Genomic DNA, 15,582 nt, shown 5'->3' with positions numbered 1-15,582 from the left:
AGACAGTGTCTTTAGGGCCCCTGGGTTCTAACCTACTTACTCTGCAATGTGCAACCCTTACTATCGTTTATCATGGACTAACATGTTGTCTTCGTTTGCTTTAACATAACACTGGATACAGCTATGTGCATGATAAAGGTTTGCTAAAGCCTGTTTACAGAGTATAGTAAGTATAACATTAGGTAGAGATGAGATGATGAGTAACTGGAATTTTCCTTCTTGTCATTGTGGCTGTGTAATTATATTTACCCTCTGATGATCTACACTTAATGCATGCCTTTGTCTCTGCTTGTCAATCTATTTTTCACGCATCTGTTACTGTCTGTCTTTCTCTTTGTGCTGACCTGTTTGCAGTGTTAGTTTGCATGACTACAGCAGCTACTCCAGCCTGCTTGTTCACAAATGTTTAAAAAAAACCTATATAGTAAATCTAATGGTTAAAAATGATAATAGTGATGTAACTCTTGCATGAAACCTGCAGTTAAGTTATCTGTAATAGTAACAGCTGTATTTCTGTCTGCTGGTTTCTATGCATCATAAACCATCGCAAAAATATTGTCCATAAAGAAAGTTTACAGTATGCGTGTATAGTGCACCACACTGTCTCCTCGTCTTGACTCACTTCACCAGCTGCTGAAAAATAAACATGTCACACACACTTTCATTTAAACATAACTCCTCAAGACAGGAACACATTTCACCAAAGAGAAAAGGAGAGCACATCTTCTGTGAGAAACAAAAACTTGCCTGAATCTAAGATTTATGTATGCAGGAAAGAGTTGTTATGGGAGAGATATGCAGAAGCACGTTATCAATTTTCACAAAGCTGAAGTGCCTGATGTTATGAATACATTTGTATGACATTTGTAAGACTTAAGCTACAGAAGGAAAGAGCATTAATCCATATTTTCAATCTAAAGAGGATGTTGTACAAAATAACAGAAATGGTGAGAAATAACAGAAATCGTAAACAACTACATCAGTTTGACTGACTGAGCAGATATCACCCTTGTTTCTAAAACTGTACTATGGTCTTGAGTAGTAAATATCCCTGTGTGAATCAGTAGAGGATGGGGATGGGAACACTGCAAGACTCGGAGGTTTAATCCCCATCAAGAAAATATATGTCTAAAACATGCATCATCATAGTGTATGATTTTAAAACTATACTATACTAAACTGTATATGGTGCTATAATAAACTATTGCTGTATGTTAACTGTTTACATACACATTTCAAAGTAGACTTTTGAAGATAGAAATAATTTCCTGAAATGTTACTAGTTTGCACTGTAAGAAATGGTCTTTAGACAGCTGATGTATTCAGTCAGCAGTCACCTTCAGTTTAATAAAACAATACTTTTACGTTGCCAGAGCTATATCCATACTCCATTTCACTGTGCCCACACAGGATACAGCTCTGGCTGATGCTGTCGTTCTGAGATAGTTGAAAAAACAATCCGGGTTGTTTGAATTTTTTAAAACCAATTAGAATTTGTCAATGGTGGGCCTTAACTGTGTTACACTCACAGGGACTCTGTTTAAATATAGTGCAAGTCAAACAGACTTTCTCCATTCTCTGCCCAATTTGACGAGGATCCTTACTACCGTGAGTTTCTGCACTCTTTTGAGCTGCCACAGTATTTCAAACTTTCAGTTATACCCTTGCTTTACAGTGACAGTGATTTGTTACAGGTCCAGTAGTTAACTGCTAGTTCCCCTTACTGTGGGTTTTCCTTTTAAAAAGGTGGGAGGAGAGAGGGAGGGTTATGAGGCTGAGAATGGACTTGGAAAATAGTCTGTGAGAGTACAATAATATGTTACAGGCGCAGCTGTAAATCTGGTAACAAACCTTCGCACATGTAGAGTGCACAGTGTTAGGGAGGAGCGGGGACACGCCTACTCATTTCAAGCTCAAACATACACGTCCTTCCTACATGGTCCCCGGTGCTCACAACAAGTCTTTGGCTGCCTTTGTGTCTTCATTTAATATACCTGTATTCTCTGTGTGGAAAGCACAGATGGTTTAAAGAACAGATAGTGGATCAGCAGCACTCAAAATTGAGAACTGGTATTATTTGTAAGCTTGCATTAGTAATTATTTTTGTGCAGATGATGTTTTGACGGTTCCTTAAACAGACATATTGGTAAGGTTAAGGACAGGTTTTTGGATTTGTGCTGAACTTTCTGTTTTGATTACTGGATATTTGCTGGAAGTATGTTGGAGCAGCATGGATGACTTACTGAAGCACTGACCTTCATGTGCAGGGTTTGAACTTCTTCCCTCTATTTCATTCTTTCTCTCTAACTACTCTCTAACTAACTCTCAGAGTGTTTCTAAAGTACATTTACTCAATATATTAAACTTAAGTACAGTTTCAAGGTGCTTGTACTTTACTTGAATTTTTCTTTTTGATGCTACTTTATTCTTCAAGTCTATTTCTATTTCTGCTACTACATTTCAAGATAATTTTTGGGGCTTTTCTGTCTTTCATTTTTTTTTTACAGGACAGCTAGGTGAAAAAGGGGAGAGAGAGGGGGAAAACATGCAGGAGATCGTCACAGGTCGGAACCCTGGACCTCTGCATCGAGGCATAAACCTCTCAGTATACAGTATGTGCGCCTGCTCTACCACTGACCCAACCCGGCCACTGCTACTACATTTCAGAGTGAAATATTATGGTAACACTTTACTTGAAGGTATCTACATATGAGTGACACGACACGACACATGAACCCTAACCCTAACCTTAACCATAACTTGTCATGACAAAAACTGAATGACACTTACTGACAGAAGCGTTATGTCATAAATGTTTATGACTTTTTTATAATGTTAATGACACGTTCATGACAGTGTCATGTCAGTCTTATGTAGATACCTTCAAGTAAACTGTAACCAATATTATCAGTAACTAAGAACTTTAACAAATTAAGGCAAGGCAAGGGAAGGCAATTTTATTTCTGTAGCACATTTCGGCAACAGGGCAATTCGAAGTGCTTTACATAAAATATTAAAAGCAAATAAAAAAAACAAAACAAAAGTAAAATCAGATAAAATACGAGAATAAAATGAATAGTGCAGTATAAGAAATTAAAGAAAGGCAACATAAAAAAAATAGGTCTTCAGCCTTGATTTAAAAGAAGCGAGAGTTGCGGCGGACTTGCAGCTTTCCGGAAGGTTGTTCCAGATGTGATCAGTTAGAATCAGCTCCCGCTGTAACATTTTAAAATGATCAGTTATAATAAGCAAAAAATAAGATATGTCTGATGTCTGTTTAATACGTTGGTACATTTTGCTGATGACATGTCAGCACTTTCACGTAATTGCTTAAGTGCTACTTTTACGCAAATAAAGGATGTAAGTAATTATTTGATCTCAGCTCTCACATTACAAACACACACATGCATGCTTTTAACCACAGTCTACAGTACATAGACAGGCACAAGGGGCATAGTTATCCCTGTAAGAAAGTTAATCGGGCTATATATGTCTCCGTTTATAATATAACCACCCAAAGGAACACTTTCTTTAGGGCTTGACATGAAGTGCTTATCTTTCCTTGCCAAATATTTTCTTTCAGTACACTATGTCATTATCCACCATAAGCATAATGATGCTTCACCTCAAGGGTAAGAGCTCCAGACTTAGCTATTTCGGAGGGAACACTCTGAATTATTCTCTGCAACCTTTCTCTCTCTGTGCTTGTGTAGAGGATGTTGGAATAGGTCAGGGTGGTAATATAATGAAAGCTTAAATAAGACGCACACACAACACACACCTCTGCATTAACTCTGCCGCATGATGTGGCGCCACACTCAGTAACTATGGCAACGGCACACTGCACTGCACCTCCCTGTGTGTGTGTGTGTGTCTGTGTGTGTCTGTGTGTGTCTGTGTCTGTGTGTGTGTGTAGCTCCTCACTGTGTTCCCTGCGGACAGATTAATTCCCTGCCAGATTCATTCCCTGTCAACTTGCTGAAACAAAAAGTTTCTGTTTTAATTAGTTTGGTGCAGTGTCTCGCTTCATCTAGCTATCTGTGTAGTGTCTCTCTCTCACATTGACTGTCTCTCTCTCCTCCTTCACTCTTTCTCTTGCTCTCTAGTGTAATTAAAGACAGTCAGTGCGGATAATAGAACTGTAATAGTGTGTAATTGCAATAATCAATACACAGTGCATACTAAGTAAATTGCCATTTATCAATATACAGAGAGGAGGCAGGATGTCTCTCAGAGCAAACACATACTTGGCACTCATTCATTTACATGGTATTTATGCTGTAATTGGTCATGTTGTGTTTGCCTTTAATTGGCAAACAAATAGACTATATATTGTGTACTTAGAGCATGTAGCAGTTAATATGTATTGCTCAAAACATACATTAGCCTTAAGGGAATAATTTGACATTTTAGGAAATACACATTCACTTTATTAATTCTTCTTCTTGAGGGTTAGATGTAAGTCTCACTCTCACATCTGAATGGTAAATACTGAATGAAACAACGACCAGCAGCCAATAAGTTTAGCTTAGCATAGACTGTAAACAGAGAGCATAAGCTAGCTGGCTCTGTCCAACTGGATTAAACAAACAAGATATAACATGTCAGTTAGTAAGCTTTAGAGATGCTGCGAGGCAGATGTGATTATCTTTGGATAGAACAGGAGCTGTTTCCACCTGTTTCCAGTCTGCACATCTCTGGGCTTATATATCAAATGTATTTGTCAACATGGGAGATACTTTTGTTAAAGGTTAAATGCTGCTTTTTGGACTTACTTGTATTACATCAAGGACATTGGCTTACAGTTGAAACAAACATAAGTTTCTTATGTAAGAAGACAAACTAAGCCACAAAATGATGTAACACCGGATTTGTTTCAGATGTTGTTAGCATGCTTGCAAACATTTGAAGTGACAAGCCGGCACAGAAATAATGTCCAAAATGGAAAGAAGACTTTACTTGACAGAGGGAAGGAGAAAACACACACACACACACACACACACACACACACACACACACACACACACACACACACACACACACACACACACACACACACACACACACACACACACACACACACACACACACACACACACACACACTCATATATGCATCTATCCTTCTCCCTCTCATGCCACTACTGCTTGGTCCCCTCAGGCTGTGGGTCAGGTAGAGTGAGATCTCAGTAGGTGGAGGAGGAGGTGGACATGCCCAGACAAATACTGCCCCCCTCCAGGGTGGGCTGACCTCACCTGGGAGCCAGGGAATGTCAGGGGAGCAGAGCTACAGCCGGGCTGAGGAGGGGAAGGAAAAGGAGATAGTTTGGCTGTGTTTGTGGATTTCTAGTAAGGTTGGATTTCACAGTCTGTGCATGAAAGTGTGTGGATGTGTGATTGTGTACCCTTATTTGATCTCCCCTTTGATTTTTTTTAAGGGTCTTGACCTTTGATCATACTTTTAACCTTTGTTTTGACGTTGGCTCTCCAAAGGGTGATGACAGCAGTTTTCATAAACCTTTTTATCTCCTCTCCGCCAAACGCCACCCTTTCCCATCTCTCTCTTTCTCCTATTCTATCATATCTCTGGCTGTCTCACCCTTTTTCTCTGCCTCTCTTCCATCTCCATGTGTTTTCTCTCTTTCGGCAGATGTTATCTGCTGCTGCTCATCCTCCTCTACATGTAGTCTCAATCACCTCATCTCTCTGTCTCCCATTCTTTCATCTCCCATGAGAAATGCTGAACCATACAGTAATAGCCAGAATAGCTAGACCATGCCACAGATTCACCATGTGTTAGCAATAAATAAACATTTTTTGGTCATTCTTTCTTTTCTTTCTTTTCATGGCCACCTTTCCTCTCTGTCTAGAATCGTTGTATTCCATGCTGTCTTTCAGAAATCATTACTTTTCAGCTATTTTCCTCAAGCCACTCCAGTCTCTCTATGCTATTCTCATTACCTTCTCCTCTTCTGTCACTGTATCTCCCGCTTTTACTGCCTCTATTCCCAGCATTTCATTTCCCAAAAGTTGTCGCCTTGTTTCACCTGCAGTCCACTTCCCATGAAATCGAGTGATCTACTGAATATATCCTCTCATAGCATCACCGAAAAGGAGGAAGAGCTTTTGACTATACAACAAATTAGCATCCTTTTCCCCCCCCAACTGTGCCATGCATGTTAAATTAGACCAAAGGAGAAAATTTCAAAGGGCACATGATGGGGGAGAAGTGTCAAAAGAGACAATTATAGCCGAGGGATGAGAGACGGAGGTGGATTATGAGGACAAAGGTTATGTGACGGTTGTGAAAACCCCCAGGTGTCCCTGCTTTGAAATCCTTCACCCCACCATATGCTCAAGCTCTAATGAATTTGTGATCTATTTACTCCTGGTAAGCCAGGGTTTGTGGAGTTCAGTAAGCAGGGTTTGATGCAGAATCAGACTGTGTCGATGGATAAAAGAGGGCATGTGTGCACATGTTTGTATTTACCTTTATTTTGTTTTCCATAAAATCTGAACATTGTGAAGGTCAGTAAATGGCAAACCCTAGTGCAGTTAATGAAAACACACGCCAGGTCGTAGATAATGTTAGGAATTATGCTATCTTTTTTTTTTCTACATCGTTGAACCACATTTACCTCTCCATGTCTCTGTTGGTTGTCATGTTTATATGCAACAACAAAAAACTACTTTCATGAATTTTTATGCGAAACACTTACTTTTGTATAATGCACATGAAGCAGCAGCTTTCATAGCTGCAGTCCGCCCCCCGGCAATTTTCCATTCCATTGAGTACTGCCGCAGAGCTTCAGTGACCTGTTCTTAGCAGACATACTGCAGACTTGTCTCTGCTTGTGTGTGTGTGTGTGTGTGTGTGTGTGTGTGTGTGTGTGTGTGTGTGTGTGTTTGTGTGTGTCATCTCTCAGCCGTGGCCAACGTGCAATATTGTATAACACAAGAAGACACATTCCACTGAGTTCACTGCTTGACTGATGGATGGAGTGCATTTATACATATACAGTGTACACAGAGTCCTCAGATATGAGCTCATATCCTGGTTAGAGTAAAAGTCAGGACCAGGTGAATGCATGGTAAACTGTAACCCATGAATTAACAGGATATTCTGATAATCAGATGAAAAACACAACCCACCATGATGGCTCAACTACAGATTAGGTACATTACAATTAATGTATCTGATGAAAGTCTTTGTTTTTCTTATTGTCAACAAATCCAATGAAAAGACCTAAACAAATAAAGTATTGAACTAAAAAGTATTGCTTGTGTAGCCAAAGCCTGATCTAGCTTATTTCTCTCCTTCATTACGATGAACATGGGCAGTGCACTGAAGTTTATTTTGAGTTAAAACCACATACACCATCCTGCTTCTGTAAATACTGTATTACTAGCGTGCTAGTCTCGCATTGCCAGACCTTCCTCCACAACGCAGTGGAGGAGGGTCTGGCAAGGCCACACAGCATTCCGGGATGGGAGAAAAACGTGCTCTGCCATTTCTTTAAACCAATCACAATTGTCATGAGTGGTGCTAAGCGCCGAGCGGAGCCAAGGTGCCGCTGCAAAATAGCCTTGGGAAAGAACTTGTTTTGGTGGAACATGTGTACGTTCAAAAGTTATTTTAGTCGTGCTCGTGCAACAGAAAACTCAGATTGGACAGATACCGGTAGTCTAGCTAGCTGTCTGGATTTGCCCTGCAGAGATCTGAGGAGCAGTTAACCATAGTCCTCATAAATCGACCGGAGTTTAAAATTCCAACACAAAGAAAACGTGTGTATGTATTGTATGTATGTTAATCCACCGTTGAAAATAGTCCCGAAACAAATGCACAAATTCCTTTTGTTTGAGCGAAGTTTGGTAAAAACTACAGTGCCCAGGAAGTTATTCAGCTTTTTTTTAAATGAATATACGTATTCATGAACTGTTCTCAAAAATATATGTCTTCAGTAGAAACAAATGTGCTTGGGATGGAGAGCCGCAGGGCAGGTAAGTCAGAAAGTACTGAGCACTGACTTACATGTCTTTTATCCAAATTTACATTTCAGGCTACTTTCATCAAAAAATGGTTCTATTCCAGTACTAATGGGACTATACTGAGTACCTGAGTAAACTCTGTTATTGTCCTTCACAGTCCTGCTCTGTGAACTCAGTTAAATCCAATTCTGCTCTGTTCACTAAAGCTGGATTAGGTTTAGCAGTGCAGAAAAAGCACAGAATAAAAAGTTGTGCAGCAAACTCCTTCAACACAATCTTAATAACCTTAATAACGGAACTGTCTTTGGTTTTAATAAATAGTGTGTTTTTACAAAGGATCAGTACAAACAGTCTGGATTAGCTGGGCAAGAATATGTGAATATACAGAACAGCAACAATGTTTCTAAAATTGTATGTATGTATGTATGTATGTATATTGTATCAGCATGAATATAAATTCTAAATTCAGGTATTCAACAATTACCACAAAATGTTTTCTATCATTTTCTGCCAGAAGTGTTGTACAGAGGTTGCCTGTGTTAAGCATTCACCTCAACATACTGTCAGTACTACCTTACCCATGTACTCTTAAAATAGGTTGAGTTTAATTGGCAGAGTTTAGTCTAAATTCCCATGCTTTTTCCAAGCGGGAGCCGTTCACAGAAACACCTGGATTTACATGTAATTAGCTTGATCTCACTGTTGTTTGTGCTTTACAGCCAAATGTTTGGAATGCCAAGTGAGAGGACTCTGTAGCAGTCCGTATAATGAAGTGCAGCATGCAGGCACCCTGGCTGACGAATAATGTAAAACGACACTTGGATAAATGAATGATGGCGCCATCAATTGAAGGGTTTTCTTTTCCCCTTAAAGGTCCTATGACATGCTGCTTTTTGGATGCTTTTATATAGACCTTAGTGGTCCCCTAATACTGTATCTGAAGTCTCTTTCCCGAAATTCAGCCTTGGTGCAGAATTACAGCCACTACGAGCCAGTCCCACAATGAGCTTTCCTTAGGACGTGCCATTTCTGTGTCTGTAGCTTTAAATGCTATTGAGGGGGGGGCAAGGTGGAGGGTGGGGGTGTGGCCTTGACCAACTGCCATGCTTCACTCGTTTGCAAGCCATGATGTCTCTCTCTTTCTCATGAGCGTGCCAAATTCTCTGGGCAGGCAAAGCAGAGAAAGGGGAGGTAACCTTTCCCCTTATGATGTCATAAAGGGAAGATTCCAGATCTGAGCTTTCATTTTCTCAAAGGCAAAGCAGGATACCCAGGGCTCATTTTACACCTATCACCATTTCTAGCCACTGGGGGACCATAAGCAGGCTAGGGGAACTCATATTAATGTTAAAAAAAACTCATAAAGTGAAATGTTTATGCCATGGGACCTTTAAGCAAAGCTTAACCATATATGCACAATTAAAATTGTCTTTAGACATTGCTTCAACAAGTTCAGTCAAATCCTGTGTGAGTGTTGGAGTATGCAGACAGAGAGGGATGACTTCATGCAACTTGATTCTTGAAGATTCTTCCTCTGCTTTGAGCTGTGAAGGTGATTACAGCGCTTCCATCAGTTGTAAACTTTTTCTGTCTGAGTGACAGACACATAGTCATGACGGTCGGAAACATATGCCTACCCCTGATGAAAAGTGGCTCAGTGCCATAACTCCTATTTTGACCTCATTCCCTGTCTCCCTCTGTCTCTGAAAGATTCAAAGGGCAGTTGTGGACAGCTGCTGCCCTTTGACATTCAGGGGTTGTCTAGTTCCTAAAAATCTCACAGGCATGTAAAGCATCTCTCCAGGTCAGACACACACTCACGCTTCTGAGATGCAAGGGTTGTCTTTTGTTATCAACAGACATGATCTCTGTGAGCTACTGCACATTCATGACAGTGTATAAACTGTTGCTACACGATCTACAGCATTTTAACTTACTGAATGGCTTTTTAAATCCTCTAATCATAATCGTATGTCTATAATTAACATAATGGCAGCCTTACATTTCAGTTTAATCTGTATAATCATGATACTATGTACTATAGCTTATTAACGTACAATCTGATATTGTCAATCATACACCGATTTTAATCTCTGGTCTTCAATTTGCAAACAGAATCAGTATCATTTATTTTTATGTTAAGAAAGAAGTCTCAATTGTGGGCCAAGAATCTTTGTTTCTGTGAGGTTATTGACTCACATTTATACATGTATATCTGTAGCTCTCTGACTCTTTGTGTTAAATATTGGATTTACTGTGACACTGTGTCTTCTTAAGCACAGTGAAGAACTGGTTTTGTTCATTATTTTGATATCCTTTGTTGGCTTCAGAGTGGTAATTGGACACACGCTCATGACTAATTCTTTCAGCCCAGACTTGAGGCTGCATCTCAATTCTCTGCTCTGGTGCAGCTTGTCCCAACAAACCAGCCCTCATGCTGAAACCGCTGTTTTCTTCTGTTGCCATGACAGCTCGTATCTCAGTCGGAGACGGGAAGTCGCGTGGTTTGTGAAATGAATTTATCATGACAAAAAATGTCTGCAAGAGCAAGCACCGAGTTTGTATACACCATATGAATATACGTCTTTCTTTCTTCTGTGTGTGTGTGTGTGTGTGTGTGTGTGTGTGTGTGTGTGTGTGTGTGTGTGTGTGTGCGTGTGTGCGTGCGGTGTGTGTGCATGTGTTAGCACGTATGTTTGTAATGCTAAAAGGCTTGACACAGAGCAGATCTTTTTGTAGTTGGCAGCAGTGGGCATTCTGCCCAGCTTGTATGGTTTATGGATGCGAGTCAGAATTGCATTAGCCTGCGGCCAGAGAAAGACTGCCCATCTTCCTGGTGTGAAACTCCAACAAATGTGCCAACACTGACAGCATTAAACCGAAACTGATACAAGCATCATGCATATCATGCTGTCAGTCTATCAATAGTTACATTAAAAGGAGACAGGAGCGAAAATAAAATGAAATACCAGCATGGGGAAAACAAGCATCCAAGGCTGATTTCACACTGCCGCAGCAGGTGGCATGTCCTGATTGTAAAAGTTTAATTGTAAAATGTTCAAAGTGTAGGTGGTCAAAGTTCAGCTCAGTTACTAATACATTTCAGAAAAAAACACTGTACTATCTCCGTTTAAGCTCAAGCTACTGATATTACTATAATATATACTGCCAATTATATGGAACACTGTATAAAGAATTAATCAATTTTGAATTTCAAACTGAAAGCCTCAACTTTACATAATTAAAGTGCCATGTGAGAAATAACACAATTAACAGAGTGCCTTATAACCAGCGGCTAAAGCAATGTTTGATTCTCATAACCTCTGTGATGGAACCAGTCGAGCAAAAAAAGGAGGTGGAGAAATGAAGATTTCAGAAATGCATTCAATCTGTATTTAATCAAATTAAAAAGTAGAAGCTCCTTGAAAAGCTGCCACGAGGCATGAATGGTGAATGACCAAGGATTTTCCAAACAGAATATTAATTCTAGTCATTATACCCACTTGTACCTCCATTTCGTACATCATCAGTGGCCTCGCCAGTAACACAGTAGTTATGGAATTGATATGGCTTTTAAGAAAAGGGAACTGTCACATAAAAGAGTTCTTTTTTCCTATCTGCATTTTAGGAAAGGAAAGGATGGTGAGAAAAGTTCCATTCCCACTCAGAAGAAGCTATGGTATGACCAAGGATTTACTGCATGTGAGTGAGATTTTTATTAGACTGTCAGTAAAGTTGCCCAGCCCATTGGATTCCAAATAAATGACGACCACACACACACACATACACACACACACACACACACACACACACACACACACACACACACACACACACACACACACACACAAACACACAAATATTGGCACGTACATACCCCTCTGTGCAAACAGTTTTTTATTCTTTTGCCTAACATATTTACTCCCAGTTCTCCCACTCAGCCATAATAACCCAACTCACACACCCTTCCGGCTCAACTCCTCATGGCTTTGCTAATTTACTGTGCTTTTGCTGCCTCTTTTTTTCTTTTCTTCTTACTCTTGACTCCCAATGCACGTGATTGTTTTCTGGTTAGACTACAGCATGAATTTAATCAAAGCTCACTTTTGTGCCGGCACCTCTCGTGACAAGGAGGGGATATGTAGGCCCAGGTGGAGAAGGAGTGCAATTAGCTCAGACAAGGCTTGTTAATATTCCCCGTCTGAATACCCCAACAGGTCCAAAACACCTTTTATTTCTAATCACACCTGCTGCTAAAAGACAACTAGGCGTATTCACCTATTACGTAATTGAGCCAGGGAAGCTATCAAGACTAAAGTGGTGTAAGATGTTGATGTGGTGCGTTAAGGTTATGTTCTCCTAAAACGCTGTCAGTATTGACACTCGCAGCTTCCCTTCACACTGAGCCCCAATTTACAGTATCCAACACTGCTGTACTGCTCAGAGAGATAAACGCACAGACACACTCACCTTTGACTGTCTAGTGAGAATGTACCTGATTGATGTGCCCTACTGAACTTCCTTAACATATGCTGAGGGTCAGCAGCAGGGCAGCACGTAACTCAGACAGCCCTGAGGCCAAACCAGAATATACAGTTCCACCTTTTGCCATACATCAGTATATCATCTTCTCTGTAGAAGTTCCTCCTTTTATATGATTGGTGCTGCACTCCTGGAGCACCCTTAAGAAGAATTGATGAAAACTCCTTTAATATGAATGCAGAAAAGGATGCATGAAGGGAGGCCTGTCATTGGCTTCTGAAATTCATTCAAACTGTAGCCACATGTAGTTTGAATTAACAACCATGTGAGTTTGACCTACTCTGCACTGCTACTGACACAACGCTTTGACATACCGATGTAACATTCACAGTAAGTCACTAGAACATGAAATTGGACAGATAAGAAAAAAAACCTATGTGCACTTGATGAAAATGCTCCTTTGCTAAGAGTATATGCATGCTTATGAAAGCAGAAGCAGCCCTCAGTTTTACAATTTCCTCCACTAAGACTGCAGAGGGAACATTTAAAAAGCATCATACAAACATTTAAAACACACACCTCCTTTGTAGGAATTGAAATAGTTTCACTATGTGTGGCCATGGCATCTGGGAAGTACTGAGACATGCTATAGCTTTGAAGTTCGATCAGCCTGCTATATCTCATTGTAAGAAGAAGATGACATTTTGGTTGTCTAGTAAAATACATTTACATTTATAAGGAGGTTGTGTTTTGGGTTTGGTTTGTCCGTTTGTTTGTTTGTCTGTTGGTTTGTTGGTTTGTCTGTCTGTCAGCAGGATTACAGAAAAACTATTGGCCCGATTTTCATATAACTTGGTGGAAGGCTGTTGGCATGGGCCAAGGAAGAACCCATTACATTTTCGAGTAGATCCGAATCATGGGGCGGATACACAAAATATTTTTCACTGAACAAAGGGAAAGGGAGTGTATATACTTGAGGGAGGAGGGGAGACAATTACACACAGGTACAGGACATTAGAGCGAGGCAGGTAATCACACAAAGGCAGGAAGGCAGATAAAGACAATAAGGCAAGTGACCTGCAACAGAAACAGATGATGAGTTTCAAATTAAAACAGGAAGTATACAAAATAAAACACTGAATGTGAGGGGAAAAAACAAAAACATGACCTAGGCACAGGGGCCGGATGTGACATCTATGTCTTTTAACTGATGCAGCTACAGCACGAGTCATTATCTACAAGTTTTTTGTTTGGAATCTGGTCGTGCTAATGCATTCGCAGTATACAGGTGAATTGAAATAAAGACATTGTCATTCTGTATCCCCGTGAGAGTTGGGAATGGATGCTCTAGAGTGTTACCAATAGCATCATTGCATATGCTTCACATCTCTACTCCATCTAAATCTGCATCTCTGCCAGAACCCACAGCTTTCCCAGCTTAATAGAGCGTGTGTGTGTGTGTGTGTGTGTGTGTGTGTGTGTGTGTGTGTGTGTGTGTGTGTGTTGAGTTATAGGATGTCAAGACTGACACCTGGCTAAACCCTATTAAACTAGTAACCACATTCCTAGGGTCCACCATTAAAAGTGACCCAATGCCCCTCAACACAGCGAGACACACAAACTGAGAGCAGCTTGTAAAACACGACAGATTTATCATCTTGCCTCTTCTTTCTTTTTTAAGAAGGTGTTTGCTCTATAAGCTATTTTGATTGGTTATATGTGTGTGAGTATACAAACCTTGACTATAGAGTTATGTAGAAAATACAAGAACACATGCTCCAACATGCTGTGTTTGGTGCTTTTATCATCAGGTATTTTGCCTATGTGACGTTACATACATCTTGTGTTAGGATTAATGGCGATGTTGTGTAAATGTAGTGTGCAAATGTGGTTTAATGAATCACTACATATTGTATTGCCATGTGAAACAGCCAAATTAAACAAGCAGTAAAAGATTGGTAAGGTGTCAAATCTTGAAAATTATTACCGCAACTATTTGCAGAGGTTGTTTAAGGGTTGCCTTCTGTCTACAAGTATGTCAAGGCAGTTATTGGTGGATTTTCAGATTCATTACTCAAGCCAGATTCAATATACAGTATGTGGGTGATGGTAGACTTAACCTCCAAGTCCTTAACATCGTTTCACTTAACTGCTTATTCTTTTACCCTGCGGTGAAAGCTTAGCTGTCTGTGTCTATGCCTCCATGCACTACATACATGCACTGTAGAACAGTAGTAGGTCAAAGCTCATCAGTAACCCCCACCTCTCCCTTTCTGTCTCTCTCTCTCTATGAGCCAACAGGTTGCAGCAGCTTCACCCCCACCCCTCTTCCCAAACTTTTCTGCACTACAGCAGAACCCAGGAAAGAAAGTCCCTGTCATTCATTCACTTTTACACACATTCAAACACACCCACCTCCTCTTTCACTCCGACACACAAACACACAGATAACGCACATTGATTCTCATGTAACATTCAGTCGATTATCTCTGATAACAGCCTCTGCAGGAATACAATATCAATTCCAGACTTTTTTTTTGTCCCCTGACTTGGATAACACCTTTTTGTGTATTTTAGGGAGTATTTTTCCCCTGACGACCGCCAAGAAGTCACCTGGATTGGGAGGATAATAATGATTCACTTGTCTGCATTGGTAAGTGAAATTGTGTGGGCCCATTTTAGGGCCATAGTCAAAACGCATTACTTTAACTGCACTTTAATATGGAGCTTTACTGAGTAGTTTTGAATTCTTAACTGCCCAGACACCCTTTTTACAGCCTAAGTGTCTGGATTAAGGCCAACACTTTTGGTTCTGAGCCTTTACTGCTGCTTCTTACAGTACAATTTCCCTTAAACAGTATTACGTCTGATATTAGTGCTTGTTGTTTGCCCATTTTATTGTTGTCTGACTTGCCTTTATGGGATAAGGTACAGTAATTGCTGCTAATGTGCCATTCCACTCATTCTAAGAACATGCACTTACAAATACACACTCTGCCCATGCAGTGCAGATGTCCTGAATGCATGCATGTGTGTGTTTGTCTTTGGCATGAGCATTTGTGTGTTTGTCTTTGGCATGCAACATTTGTACACCTCCAAACTTAATAGGAGC

At 40.2% G+C, this 15,582-nt stretch overlaps 1 protein-coding gene across 1 annotated transcript in view; it reads left to right on the top strand.

Annotated features, from left to right (window-relative positions):
* Window positions 1-2,599: 2,599 nt before the first annotated feature.
* The window catches only part of col7a1l (collagen type VII alpha 1-like), a 59,227-nt gene continuing 46,244 nt past the window's right edge, over window positions 2,600-15,582 (top strand). The window contains exons 1-3 of the mRNA XM_039791002.1: window positions 2,600-2,612; window positions 11,617-11,690; window positions 14,772-15,123. The gene's annotated coding sequence lies outside the window, so the exon portion shown is untranslated. The remainder of the gene's footprint in view (window positions 2,613-11,616; window positions 11,691-14,771; window positions 15,124-15,582) is intronic.

This window comes from Perca fluviatilis, chromosome 23, assembly GCF_010015445.1.
Source record: "Perca fluviatilis chromosome 23, GENO_Pfluv_1.0, whole genome shotgun sequence".
Taxonomy (NCBI): domain Eukaryota; kingdom Metazoa; phylum Chordata; class Actinopteri; order Perciformes; family Percidae; genus Perca; species Perca fluviatilis.
Note: the sequence above shows the minus strand (reverse complement) of the source record. Positions and strands in the feature narration are given on the sequence as shown.